The sequence below is a fragment of the Brachyhypopomus gauderio genome, chromosome 18 (assembly GCF_052324685.1).
Source record: "Brachyhypopomus gauderio isolate BG-103 chromosome 18, BGAUD_0.2, whole genome shotgun sequence".
Taxonomy (NCBI): domain Eukaryota; kingdom Metazoa; phylum Chordata; class Actinopteri; order Gymnotiformes; family Hypopomidae; genus Brachyhypopomus; species Brachyhypopomus gauderio.
Window position 1 is genome coordinate 6,944,736 of NC_135228.1, and position 13,218 is coordinate 6,957,953.

Consider the following 13,218-nt stretch of genomic DNA (forward strand, 5'->3'; position numbering starts at 1 on the left):
TACAAGCCTTTCTAGAACATCATTATGAGAGAATCTGTCAGCTGTCAGCATTTATTGTCTTTTTGATGACTGTCATTGCAAACATACTATTGGAACATGTTTCAGCATGGAGCAACCAGAAGTGCAGGTCTCCAACTGAAGCGTTTCATGAAGGCATCAAAAGCGAAAGCTAACTAACTACAACATAAGCAGTCGTGTAGCATAAGAATGACTGACAACATTCCTGAAACTTAAGGGCTTCAATAGAACAAAATAAATTAACAACCACATGGATGTAGAGATTGTAGTGAAGTTGGGTTCATCTGTGTGTGTGTGTGTGTGTGTGTGTGTGTGTGTGTGGGTGTGTGTGGGTGTTGCTTGTCTATGTGTGTGTTCATGTACCTTGGGCAGTGTCTGGCGCACCATGAAAGCATGCAAACATGCACAAGCATCATTAAACCACTGTTTAGGAGGATATAGTATATTAATGACACCACTGTTTATTAATAATAATAATAATAATAATAACATTTTATTTAATAAGCGCCTTTCAATACACCCAAGGACACTGCACAATAAAAGCGAACAATAGAAGGAAAATAAAAGAAAGTTAAAACAAGAGACAGACAAAAGCAATAAAAGAAGAAAGAGAAAGAAAATAAAATACAAATAAAAACAATATAGGCTCAGCCATAAGCCAACAGAAAAAGATGGGTTTTTAGATGCGCCTTGAATATAGTGATAGATGGGCAGGAGGTTAGGAGGTTACAGTACAGTAATGACACCACTGTTTCGGTGGGTATAATATAGTAATGATACCTCTGTTTAGGTGGTTATAGTATATTAATATATAGTATAATAATATAATATAGTATAGTAATAACACGACTGTCTTGGAGGTTAAAGTACAATATGAAATTGATGTTTAGGTAGTTATAGTAATAACTGTTTAGGTGGTTATAGTGTAGTAATGATACCAATGTTTGTGTTCTTATGAATATTGTTAACTGTAATATAAAGTATTAATTTAAGTTCACAGTGGTCCACCTCAATATCAGTGACCATTATAACATTTTGTCTATGGCACTTGTGAGAGTGACTAAAATATTTATTCATTGTTTATTATTCAGTGTTTATTATTGTTTTATTTTTATGTTTTCTAATGTATTACTGTTATTGAACAGTATAGTAATTGATTAATCTAAATTTGTCACTACTTAAAAATGCCTGTCTGCACCACTCTGAACAAATCTGATAAATAAAAAATAAACAAATCTACAACTTCTGTTTGATGCTGCTGACTAGACATGACTGACCACAGATTTTTTTCACATATGGGGAAGACCAGAAGTACAGAGTTTTATACATAAAACAAGTTCTAATATTTGTTCACTATGCAAAGTGAAACTGTTCAAGGAGAAGTCTTTTAGTCCTTTCACACATGCACTGGAAAAGATTCTCAGAGCATACTGTAGTGAAGTAGTTTCTTTACATCATTCAGAAAGGACATTCACACTCACACTGTAAGAGTTCCAGCAGGGTCCCTCTTATACTCAAGTATCCGTGTCAGAGCCCTTCACTGTGTTCAGAAACCAGCTGCCTCGCACATCTGGAGCTCCTACTTTTACTTTAAGTGCTTTTAAGCAGATTTATTAACAACTCAGATTGAATAAGGCTGTCAAACAATCATAATACAGACACAGGTTCAGTATCAGAAGCAGTAAACTTTAAGATAAATACTATGGAAACATAAGATGTGTTTATTAAGGAATAATTGTTATTGTTCTAAATATAATAATAAATACATCATGTAAAGTTGTTTAAACAAGATGCAAGGCACTGCCATCTCCTCCCAAAAATGTTAGGTCATATCCTAACTCCTACGGTATTTCAAAAAGGAGTGCAAATCATTCACTGAAACAGTTCTGTGTTCGTGTGTTCAGCATGCTTTTTCAATTATTTAAGCATCTTTTCACATGGGCCTTGTGGTTGTAACAATGTGCAGTGCATCCTGCAGTGCGTCCTGCAGTGGTTGAGCAGCTCACTTCCTGATTTATAGCTATAGCAATGTGTGTTTCACACACCCCATAAATTTCATGGTCATAGTTTGACAGGCAGTACAGAAATGACGATTAGAGTCAAACCCATAGTACTATAAACTCTGGTAAAAGTACCAAAGAATGTCTTATTGTGAGAGAGTCTCTGTACTAACAACCTGCCAGAAACATTTGAGAGATGAGAGGATAAGCATAAACCACTTCACTTGATGTGAGACCATGATCTCTGGTTGTTCCTGTCACTGTGCAGCACATGACTGCTCCTTTTGGACCCCGGTCTTGCTGTGTGTTTTGACCGTGTCAGTAATGCTGATGATACCAGTTATGTGATTAATCAATCTCACTATCGCCGTGCATGTCTCTTCTATTCCAGAGTTTTCATAAGAGATGATGAGAGGCTCCACGTAGGGTTGAGGATACTCAAGTGCAAGAGGAAGAAACCTTAAGAGGAACCAAGACACAGGGGGGAACCCATGCTCCTCTGGCCGATGTCGGTCACCATAACGACAATTAGAGAGATAGAAAAACAAAGAAAAGATGGGAAGGATAAATCTCATCTTTTTGTGTATTTATATACATGAGTTCTCTGTGTAATTCCTATTCAGTCCTAAACTTCTTGATTGTCAGTAATAGTACTCCAGGGCCACGGAGATACAGCCATAGCAGGGGAGAATTTGGGGTGGTAAGAGGGGTCAAAGCAGTGGGTTGATCCTACATCCATAGCTGGTTAGACAGGAGGTGGCTGAGCCAGGGTGGATATCAGGAAAGGCTTGACTCTCCTTGTCTCACTAGCTCTCAGGTAGGCAGGCAGCCATATGGAAAAAAGAAGAGGGAAAATTGCTCTGTATGGGATCATATGCGGGACAGATTAAATTTAAACATTTCTTATTCTCCCTATTCTCTTATTCTCCCTACCACCATATGTTTAAGAACATCTGAACATCAAATAATCTGTAGTTGATATAAATGCACTACTAAGGACCCCTCATGTATTAGATATTAATGGGTCGAGTTCAGTATTGTCACGGTACAGTGGCCCCCTACCGGTCGCCTCTGTCCACAGTAGCAGTTGTCTTTGTTGTCGTGGTTGTTGTGTTCATCCCTCAGGTGGGAGGAGCCCGCGATCTGTCTCACCTGAGGGTCGTTTGACTATTTATGTCTTGTCTTTGTACCAGTTGACCGCTGGTCATTGTATCTTTGATTCGGAGCATGTCACGGGTTTTTGGTTTGCGCACTTTTTCTATTAAACCGTCCTTTTTCCCTGAGACTTGGCGTGATTGCTTCCATTTTATTTCGCACTCCCTACCCGTCACAGAATGACCAGCCGCTTTCGGAAGCCGCCAGTCTCTTTTACTTTCTCCTTCGTTCATGGTCATGTCTCGTGGTAAGTGTTTGTCTGCATGGTTTTTGTTTGAAGAGCTCCACCGTGCTTATTTGTTGTGTGTGTGTGTGTGTGTGTGTGTGTGTGGCACAACAAGGACCAGGGCAGTCTGCCCTGGGAAAGCTCTTCATGTCCATTGTTTGTTTGTCTGAAGAGTTCTGCCGTGCGTTTGTTTTGTGTGTTGGCACGGCGAGGACCAGGGCGTCTTCCCTGGGAAAACTCTTCTTGTTGTGTGTTAGGAGTGTGTACGGGTGAACGGACCGGAGGATCAGTGTGCGTGCTCATTGTTATATGTTAAGTGTTTTGTGTGTGTGACGCTGGTGCCGCTCGTCACTGTTGCCTCGCTCCCCGTGTGTCTTGTGTTTTATGTGGGGAGCGACTGCGAACTTGAGCGGCGTGTCACTATTATTTATATGTAGAGCACGCATGTGTAGGTCCCGTTTGTTTGCTGTTTGCACACAATTTTTTGTTTGTCTAGTCTTTGCGTGTGTGTTTTGTCCAAGCATTTTGGGAAATGTTAGATGTAATTCCACACATGCTCCTCCCCTTAAATGTGTGTTTGGGGGGGGGACTGGCTGTGGTCACGGGGAGTGGCACGGAGGGCGTCGCTCCTGACGGAGGCCCTGACCAGGTAAGTGGGGGGTTCTCCTGATTTGGAGAGGAGACCCTTCCCCCATTGTAGGGGGGATCAGGGTAGTGCGTGTTTGTGTTTGTTATCCTCGGACGGATAAGGAGCCGTAGCTCCTCGTCCTCACACCAGTGGGGCTAGGCGGCCAAGTGCCGGTTAGTGCGTGAGGGCCCTGTGACCGACCGGGGAGTGGTTTTGTGTTGTTAACGGCCCAGTCGGTCCAGTCGGTCCCTGCCTTCCTGCCCCTTCATGTTTTCTGTGCTGCCGTTGTGTGCCACACACCCAGTGGAGGGGAGTGCGGCTTGGTGGGGGGGTCTGTCACAATACAGCGGCCCCCTACCTGTCACCTCTGTCCACAGCGGCAGTTGTCGTTGTTGTCATGGTTGTTGTGTTCGTCCCTCAGGTGGGCGGAGCCCGTGATCCGTCTCACCTGAGGGTCATTTGTTTGTCTATATACAGTGGGGAAAATAAGTATTTAGTCAGTCACCAATTGTGCAAGTTCTCCCACTTAAAAAGATGAGGCCTGTAATAGACATCATAGGTAGACCTCAACTATGAGAGACAAAATGTGAAAAAAATTGAGAAAATCATTTTGTCTGACTTTTAAAGAATTTATTTGCAAATAATGGTGGAAAATAAGTATTTGGTCAATAACAAAAGTTCATCTCAATACTTTGTTGTATATCCTCTGTTGGCAATGACAGAGGTCAAACGTTTTCTGTAAGTCTTCACAAGGTTTAATTCAATTTATTTATTTCTCTGGATGCGAGAATCTCACTAGTTGAGATCCTGCGTAAAGAATTCCAGGTGCTGTGTGAAAACCTAGAGTTCAGCCAGGATGTCAGGCCTGTGATACCGACCTGTCCGGTTATATCCGTGCCTGCCACACCGGACGGACGGAACTTCGGTACCCAGAATACAGCGGGGGCTCATGTGACCCCCCAGCGTTCAGACCAACAATCGTACTGATGGGAAGCACCTGTCCCCCTCCCTATAAATAGTGGGAACGAGTAGGAGCTAATTGCTCAGTATTTGTTTTGATGCATGCCTCTGTGTTCCTACACTGTAAAAAAAAAATCGTAAAAAAACAGTCAACGACTGGCAGCAGCGGCTGCCAAACAAAAACTTAAATTTTAAAGTAAAAAACCCTAATTTAAATTAAGTGGAAAAACAATAAATTTACAGAAAAATTCATTAAACATTCTGCAGAGAAATACCGTTATTTTACAGATTTTTCCTGGATTATTATGATTTGGCACTTTTAATAAAGTGACAGCACTAATATTTTTGCAGAGAAATATCGTTATTTTACAGATTTGTCCTGGATTATTATGATTTAGCACTTTTAATAAAGTGACAGCACTAATATTTTTGCAGAGAAATATCGTTATTTTACAACTTTTCCCTGAATTATTACAATTAAGCACTTTCAATAAAGTTCTGCAGAGAAGTACCTTAATTTTACAGATTTTTCCTGTCCATATTCATCGTGACTTCCAGGACAAACTTAAATGTGGAATGCAAACTGCAAAGTTATTTTATACAAATGAATGTCACGTAGGGCAACGCCCCCTCTCGTAGCTGTCACTCTGGGTTCCCTCATGTCCGTGTTCCCTGCCTGTTTGTCCCGCCCTGCTCGTTGGTTTTGATGTTTCCTTGTTTGTTGCCACGCCCCAGTGTCATTGTCATCACCTGTCCCTAGTTAGTTTCTTTGTATAAAGTCCCAGTATTTCCCCAGTCCAGGATCCGTGGTTTTGTCTACTCTGTCGGTTCGTACGTCGTTTGTCTGCCTGTTTGATCCCTAGTTCGTGAGTCCTCCTGGTTTCTGTTGTCATGCCTGTTTTTCGTTCATGTTCGGATTGCTTGCCTGTTATGACCCCTGCCTGTGTTATCGACTCTGCTTTTGGTATTCCCCGTATTAAATCTCGCTCCTCTCAGCGATTGTGTCCGTCTCCTCGCTCCGTGGCGCAAGCCACGTTACATAACCACGGATCCGTCCAGGACACAGCGAGAGAGCGAGACTCCGGTGAGTTTAGTCGCTGTAACGAGTTGTTGGCTGCTTCCGTGCAGTTTAACACTCATGTGTTACAGCGCGAACGAGCCGGAGACAGGAATACCCCTGGCGCTGTGGGAACAAGGAAGTCTCGTCGCAGACCAAAGAAAGCGCAGTCTCTCACTACTGGCTTTCGCGGCGAGACTCCTATTGAGCGCTGGGAGTCTGCTCCGCTTGGCGAACACCACAGGGGTGAGCAACCTGTGGTGCAAGCAGCGGGCAGACGGAACGAGCGCACAGACGAGCCGTGGCTTAACCCTCGGTTGGCTCTCAATGGCTGCTGCGAGCTCCCGACGCCTCAGAGGAGGCGGAGCCATCGCAGAGAGAGCCACCGAGGGGCGTGTGTGTCTGTGTGTTCTTCCAGGCTCAACCCGGACACTGAGGAGGAGGACCTAACACCGCTGATCCCACCGGCTACTCCACAGGACACCCCCATGTATTTTTTGGGGGGGAGTACAAGCCACGTCGGCTTGGCGGACACGCCCCCCGATGACGTCAGTATGGTGGCTCCGCCCCCCGAGGACGTCGGCTTGGCGGCTCCGCCCCCCGAGGACGTCGGCTTGGCGGCTCCGCCCCCCGAGGACGTCGGCTTGGCGTACACGCCCCCCGAGGACGTCGGCTTGGCGTACACGCCCCCCGAGGACGTCGACTTGGCGTACACGCCCCCCGAGGACGTCGGCTTGGCGTACACGCCCCCCGAGGACGTCGGCTTGGCGTACACGCCCCCCGAGGACGTCAGTATGGCGGCTCCGCCCCCCGAGTGCATCTCCTCACCGCCGGTTCCTGTCCCCGCTGCCCGTAGGCAGTCCGCGCCGGTTCCTGTCCCTGCGACCCAGGAGAGGTCGTCCACGCCGGTTCCTGTCCCTGCGACCCAGGAGAGGTCGTCCACGCCGGTTCCTGTCCCTGCTGCCCGTCGGCAGTCCGTGCCTGTTCCTGTCCCCACTGCCCGTAGGCAGTCCGTGCCGGTTCCTGTCCCCGCGACCCAGGAGGGGTCGTTCACGCCGGTTCCTGTCCCCGCGACCCAGGAGGGGTCGTCCACGCCGGTTCCTGTCCCCGCGACCCAGGAGGGGTCGTCCACGCCGGTTCCTGTCCCCGCGACCCAGGAGGGGTCGTCCACGCCGGTTCCTGTCCCCGCGACCCAGGAGGGGTCGTCCACGCCGGTTCCTGTCCCCGCTGCCCGCCAGCGGACCCTGCCTGTTCCCGCTGCCCGCCAGCGGACCCTGCCTGTTCCCGCTGCCCGCCAGCGGACCCTGCCTGTTCCCGCTGCCCGCCAGCGGACCCTGCCTGTTCCCGCTGCCCGCCAGCGGACCCTGCCTGTTCCCGCTGCCCGCCGCCCGGCTCCGCCTGTGCCCGCTGCCCGCCGCCCGGCTCCGCCTGTGCCCGCTGCCCGCCGCCCGGCTCCGCCTGTGCCCGCTGCCCGCCGCCTGGCTCCGCCTGTGCCCGCTGCCCGCCGCCCGGCCGCGCCTGTGCCCGTTGCCCGCCGCCCGGCTCCGCCTGTGCCCGCTGCCTGCCGCCCGGCCGCGCCTGTGCCCGTTGCCCGCCGCCCGGCCGCGCCTGTGCCCCCAGAGACTGTGCTGCCCTCTATTGGGCCCGGACATTATGTGCCCTCTGCTATGCCCTGTACACCTGCCTCTGTACCCGTGTTCCCCTTGCTCCCGTGTTCTGTCCCTGGTTTTGTGTTGGTCCCAGTTCCTGTGTGTGTACCTGTTCGTGTCCTCGTGCCCGTCCCTGTGTCTGTGTCTGGTCGTTTCCTCCAGGTCCCTGTCCCCGTGTCTGTTCCCCAAGTCCTGACCCACTTTGTTCCTGTGCCGGTCTCTGTAGTCCAAGCCGTTTTTGTCTCAGTGTTAGCCTCTGCCCTGTCCCCTGGCCCCGCTCCAGTGTCTGTCCCCGGTCCTGTCCTGTCCAGCCCTGCTCCTGTGCCTCACCCTGGCCCTATCCGGTCTCCCTGTGTCCCGTGTCATGCCGTGTCCCAGGTCCCTCGTCCTGTTTTGTCTAGTCCTGTCCCTCCGGTCTGTCCTGTGTCCGCTGTCCCTGTCCTGTCTGCCCTTGCGTGCCCCGGAGTGGCACGCTTTGAGGGGGGGTTCTGTCACGTAGGGCAACGCCCCCTCTCGTAGCTGTCACTCTGGGTTCCCTCATGTCCGTGTTCCCTGCCTGTTTGTCCCGCCCTGCTCGTTGGTTTTGATGTTTCCTTGTTTGTTGCCACGCCCCAGTGTCATTGTCATCACCTGTCCCTAGTTAGTTTCTTTGTATAAAGTCCCAGTATTTCCCCAGTCCAGTATCCGTGATTTTGTCTACTTCGTGCCTTGTGCTTTGTATACCTGTTCTTCGTGAGTATTGTTTCCGCTACCAGAGTACCTGCCTGTTCCGTGTTTCCCCGTCGTGTTTGGTTTATCTGTCCGAGTATGTCTGTTGTCATTTCTTGTATGGACTGCCTTCCCGATATGACCTGCGCCCGGTATTACGACTCTGCTTTTGGTATTCCCCGTATTAAATCTCGCTCATCTCTGCAATTGTGTCCGTCTCCTCGCTCCGTGGCGCAAGCCACGTTACAATGAAAAAGTATATTGTACCAATGTTGAGCACCTCAATGTCCTCTATTATCACTTTTAATCATTTAAATCCCCAGGAATGTACTCAGTGTTTCTCTATCACCAATATCAGTAGCCTGAACACAACTACAAACACATAACACTGATGTGACATGAAAGATACACTCCTTCTCATTTACATGTAGGGCATTTAGCAGACGCTCTTATCCAGAGCGCCTTACGAAGTGCTTTGCCATCTGTTCACAGAATTAATTCTAAATAGTACATAGATAGGTCAGAATTCAAGATACCCTCGAACCAGAATACTACTAAACTACAGAAATCAATGCAAATACCTAGAAGTACACAAAAACATAGGCTGAATATTGCTAAACTACAGAAATTAAAATGGATACCTACAAGAAATGCAAACTCACATAGGTACTATATCATACAACGGAAACAACTATGACAAGTGCTAGAGATTTAGTCTGTTCTACAGATGAGTCTTCAGTCATTTGAAGACTGCTAAGGACTCTGCAGTCTGGACAGTCAATGGAAGCTCATTCCACTATCTCGGCGCCAGGACAGGTCTTGAAGTTTGTTTTCCGTGAGACTTTAAGCATGGCGTTTTAAGCCAAGCCGTACTTGAGGTTCAAAGTACTCAAGGTTTGGATGGGGCTTTGACCATAGCCATCATGTAGGGAGGGGTTGGTCCATTTTTGGCTTTGCAAGCAAGCACGAGTTTTTAGATCTGATGTATGCAGCTACTGGAAGGCAGTAAAGAGAATGCAGCACTGGAGTGACATGTGAACTTGGGGAGATTGAAGACCAGTCATGCTGCTGCATTCTGGATCAGTTTGTAGAGGTCTGATGACCCATAGAGAAAGATCCATAAGTAAGCAGTTGCAGTAGTCCAGCTTTGAGATGATGAGAGACTGTACAAGCACCTGGGTAGCTTCCTGTGAAAGAAAGGGTTGTATTCTCCGTATGTTGCAGAGAAGAAATCTGCAGGATCTGGTCATTGGCCTCTCAGAAGTGAAAAGCTGAAGACTGCCTGTTAAAAAGTTGCAGACAAAATCCAAAGTTAGCTGCTGTTAATTTTGTGCCAATAACATTACAAATATTATCAGGGTTGCCAACTCTCACGCATTGAGCGTGAGACACACGCATTTGACCGTTTTCACACGCTCTCACGCCACACTTCCGATATCTCACGCCGAAAAAAAATATCCAGTTTATTTACCTCAGATCCACATATATGATTCAACACGTTACTAGTTCGCTAGCTCTGGCGCCATCCACCGGCGATATAACACTGAATCTGTGTCCATTTTACGTTCGCCACCCCCTCCCCCCCCCGCTCAACAACTTTCGTTTGCCACCCCCCTCCCCCGCTCAACAAAATACACTCGCCACCGGCTCCAGGTTAAAATCTCACTCCAAGCGAACGTCAAAAGTTGGCAACCCTGAATATTATAGTTCTTATGAGCTGAAATATTTACCATGATTTGGTATAAATGATAAGTCTTTGAATCATCATTTACTTGGTTAGATTCTGAATCTTTGCAGGTAGAAAGTTTATTGATATTGAAATTACTACTCAAAGGTCATCCTTGGAAAACAATTGATGTCTAGGGGTACAAGTGTGCAGGTTAACAAAGCTCTTTTTCAAAGAGACAAAAATGTGATACGTTCACCTTATCGGAGTCCCTTTGAAAACTTACAGAGCTTTGTTAAGCTTATACATCTGGACATCAGTTTTCATCCAAGAATGAAAACTGCAAAGCCATTTCAAAAAGGGATCAGACTTCTCTGTTATGTTGAATCATGACTATGATATCTGTGAATTAGCACTTAATCTTGGAAAACACATAAACAGTTAAGAGGGATTCAGGATCCTGAAGATCCAGTGTAGTGGTGCAGCAGGGAGAGTCACTCACCTCAACATAATGGCCAGATTGATTTGTGCTGTGATGCTCCTGATCTGGGCTGTGATGCTCCTGCTCTGGGCTGTGTTGCGCTTCTGCTCTGGGCTGTGATGCTCCTGCTCTGGGCTGTTTTGCGCTCCTGCTCTAGGCTGTGATGCTCCTGCTCTGGGCTGTGTTGCGCTCCTGCTCTGGGCTGTGATGCGCTCCTGCTCTGGGCTGTGTTGCGCTCCTGCTCTGGGCTGTGATGCTCCTGCTCTGGGCTGTTTTGCGCTCCTGCTCTGGGCTGTGTTGTGCTCCTGCTCTGGGCTGTGTTGCACTCTAGCTCTGTACAGTAAACAAAATGTAGGTCAAATTTGGTGCATATTATTTTTTTGATTTACATATTTAACATGTGAGAAAGCATATTTATTCCCTAAGGGTTAAAATGCAATGGACAAAATCTTCACAATGATCCCAATAATGGTGTTTTAAATTTTTACACAAACCATACCTGGTCTCCTTCACCCTTTCTTTCTTCAGTGCAGATCTGCATTAGCTTAACTGAGAAGTGGTCCAGCAGCAACATGAATTTTAATTGCATAGGATTTTCTCCATTAATCTGGAAAGGTTTCGACAAAAATATGCTGCAGTTTTAAGTCTATTCATATTCATTACATATTATAACGGTGTCGAGTCAAAAGGACCAGAATGAGTCATGACACCAATGTTAGCGAACTGTTATTTAATAAGCAACACACTAAAAGCATAAACAAGTGCCAAATACACTGATTCTAAGGGGAAAAAGGAGGGGGAACACTAACACACATACAACACACATCCAGGTAAACAGGGACCTCACCGCGGGGCCTGCTGGGAGGCCTGAAGACTCCACCCCTCGACGCTGCCCATTGGCGGACGGTACAATATTCAGCCACGCAGAACGTGATGGAGGCGGATTTTTTAAAAACCCCATTAATGTCTGTTGCTCAAAAATCCAGATCCAGAGTGCTAAAAATGTAGAAATGACGTCAACTACAAAATGCGACATGAGTGGAGAAAGCTGAACTGTTAAGCACATTGATTTGTACATCATTTAATGTGACTATTAATCATTAGCGATAGAATAGTCGGCGACGTTCCTAGCAAATTAGACTTATCGTTACCTCAGAAAAATGCTCAACTATTTCAAGGTTCACCTCACATTAAAACCAATTCAAAATGAGACCGAGACCGAATTTGAGTAACTAACTATGTCGCTAGATTTAGTTATGTTCAATGAACCTTATAACAAAGACTTGTTACCGCATAGAGCATTATTTAACCCATTATGCGTTTAACAGTGACCGAATTAAAGTATTTTAAATCATCGGAAAATATTAGATATTAATATTTTTTTGTTTTCATCTTTATCAAATGAAACTTTCAAGTGAAATGTGTTTTTAGACTGGGCTAACTAGCTAGTTATCTAGCTAACGTTGGCTTACATAAAGTAAGGACGTTTTCTTACCTGATGTCACCAATAATGCTTCACCTAAATTTTCTTCCTCTGTGCCCCATTTCCATCTTATTTTGTACAATCATCCAACGATAATCCGCTCAAAAGAATAATTTGGCAGGCAGATGCAAAATAATCCAGGTAGCTAGCTAGCCACCACAGCTCGTAAGCTGACCGACCATAATGTCCACCGTCAGCACACTCACTGAAATTTTCAAACATGACCTGAGAGGTTTTCAAACATGACCTGAGAGGCGTCTGAGAGGCGCGAAAATTGGCCAGTTTCCTGAATGACAGTCAGATTAACCAATTATGGTTAAAAGCAACACGTTGAGCTCAAATCACGTTTATGCCCCTAGCCTAGAGATAACATTTATATTTAAGTGGTTGTTCAACTTGTGTTTTTATTCCAGTGTGTAACTATAGGCACACACATTTTTAAGTTTAAAAGCCTGTTCCATTACAATGTACGTCTACCAGTACATCAGTTCATCGTGGGTAAGCTTCTGTTTAAATAAATCCTGTTATCATCTGCAAGTGCGAGTGTCTGCTCTTCTGTCTGGTCGTGACAGAAATACTGAAACATACTGAATAGGTTGCATCACTGGCAAAAGAAAACAAAACTTTACAGCACAATATAAACACCGTCACAACCCAACTATCATCCATTACTAAAGAAAATAAGGATATGAAAAGAACCATACTAGAGTTACAAGCTCGCAGTATGAGGGACAATATTGTATTCTCTGGGATCCCCGAAAATTCATCCGAAAACCCTGAAAAGCTGATCATGGAGTTCATAATCTCCAAACTTAAAATCCCACCTGAAACGGCCAACACCATAACCTTTCACCATGCACACCGCCTGGGAGGAATAAACATGCAAAACAAACGCCCCAGACCCATTGTGGCAAAAGTAGAACACTATAAACACAAACAACTCATACTCGGCAAAGGAAGAGAACTGAAAGGAACAAACTATGGCATAAATGACCAGTACCCTCGTGAAATACTGGACAGACAGAAAAAAGTACTCACAGTACGAAAGCATCTAATTCAAAACAGAAAACGGGCAGTTCACTCCGTGGATAAACTATATGTGGATGGTCAGCTATACAGAGATCAAGAAATCACTCCCTGGCTGTACTGATACGGGTAGGATGCACTTTAGTGAAGATACATCACAA

At 46.2% G+C, this 13,218-nt stretch overlaps 1 long non-coding RNA gene across 1 annotated transcript; it reads right to left on the bottom strand.

Annotated features, from left to right (window-relative positions):
- Positions 1-10,860: 10,860 nt before the first annotated feature.
- On the bottom strand, positions 10,861-11,528 carry LOC143481884 (uncharacterized). The gene is made up of 3 exons (XR_013122093.1): positions 11,396-11,528; positions 11,048-11,155; positions 10,861-10,881 (listed from the first exon to the last, which is right to left on the bottom strand). It is a non-coding gene; the product is annotated as an uncharacterized LOC143481884 (long non-coding RNA).
- Positions 11,529-13,218: the final 1,690 nt, after the last annotated feature.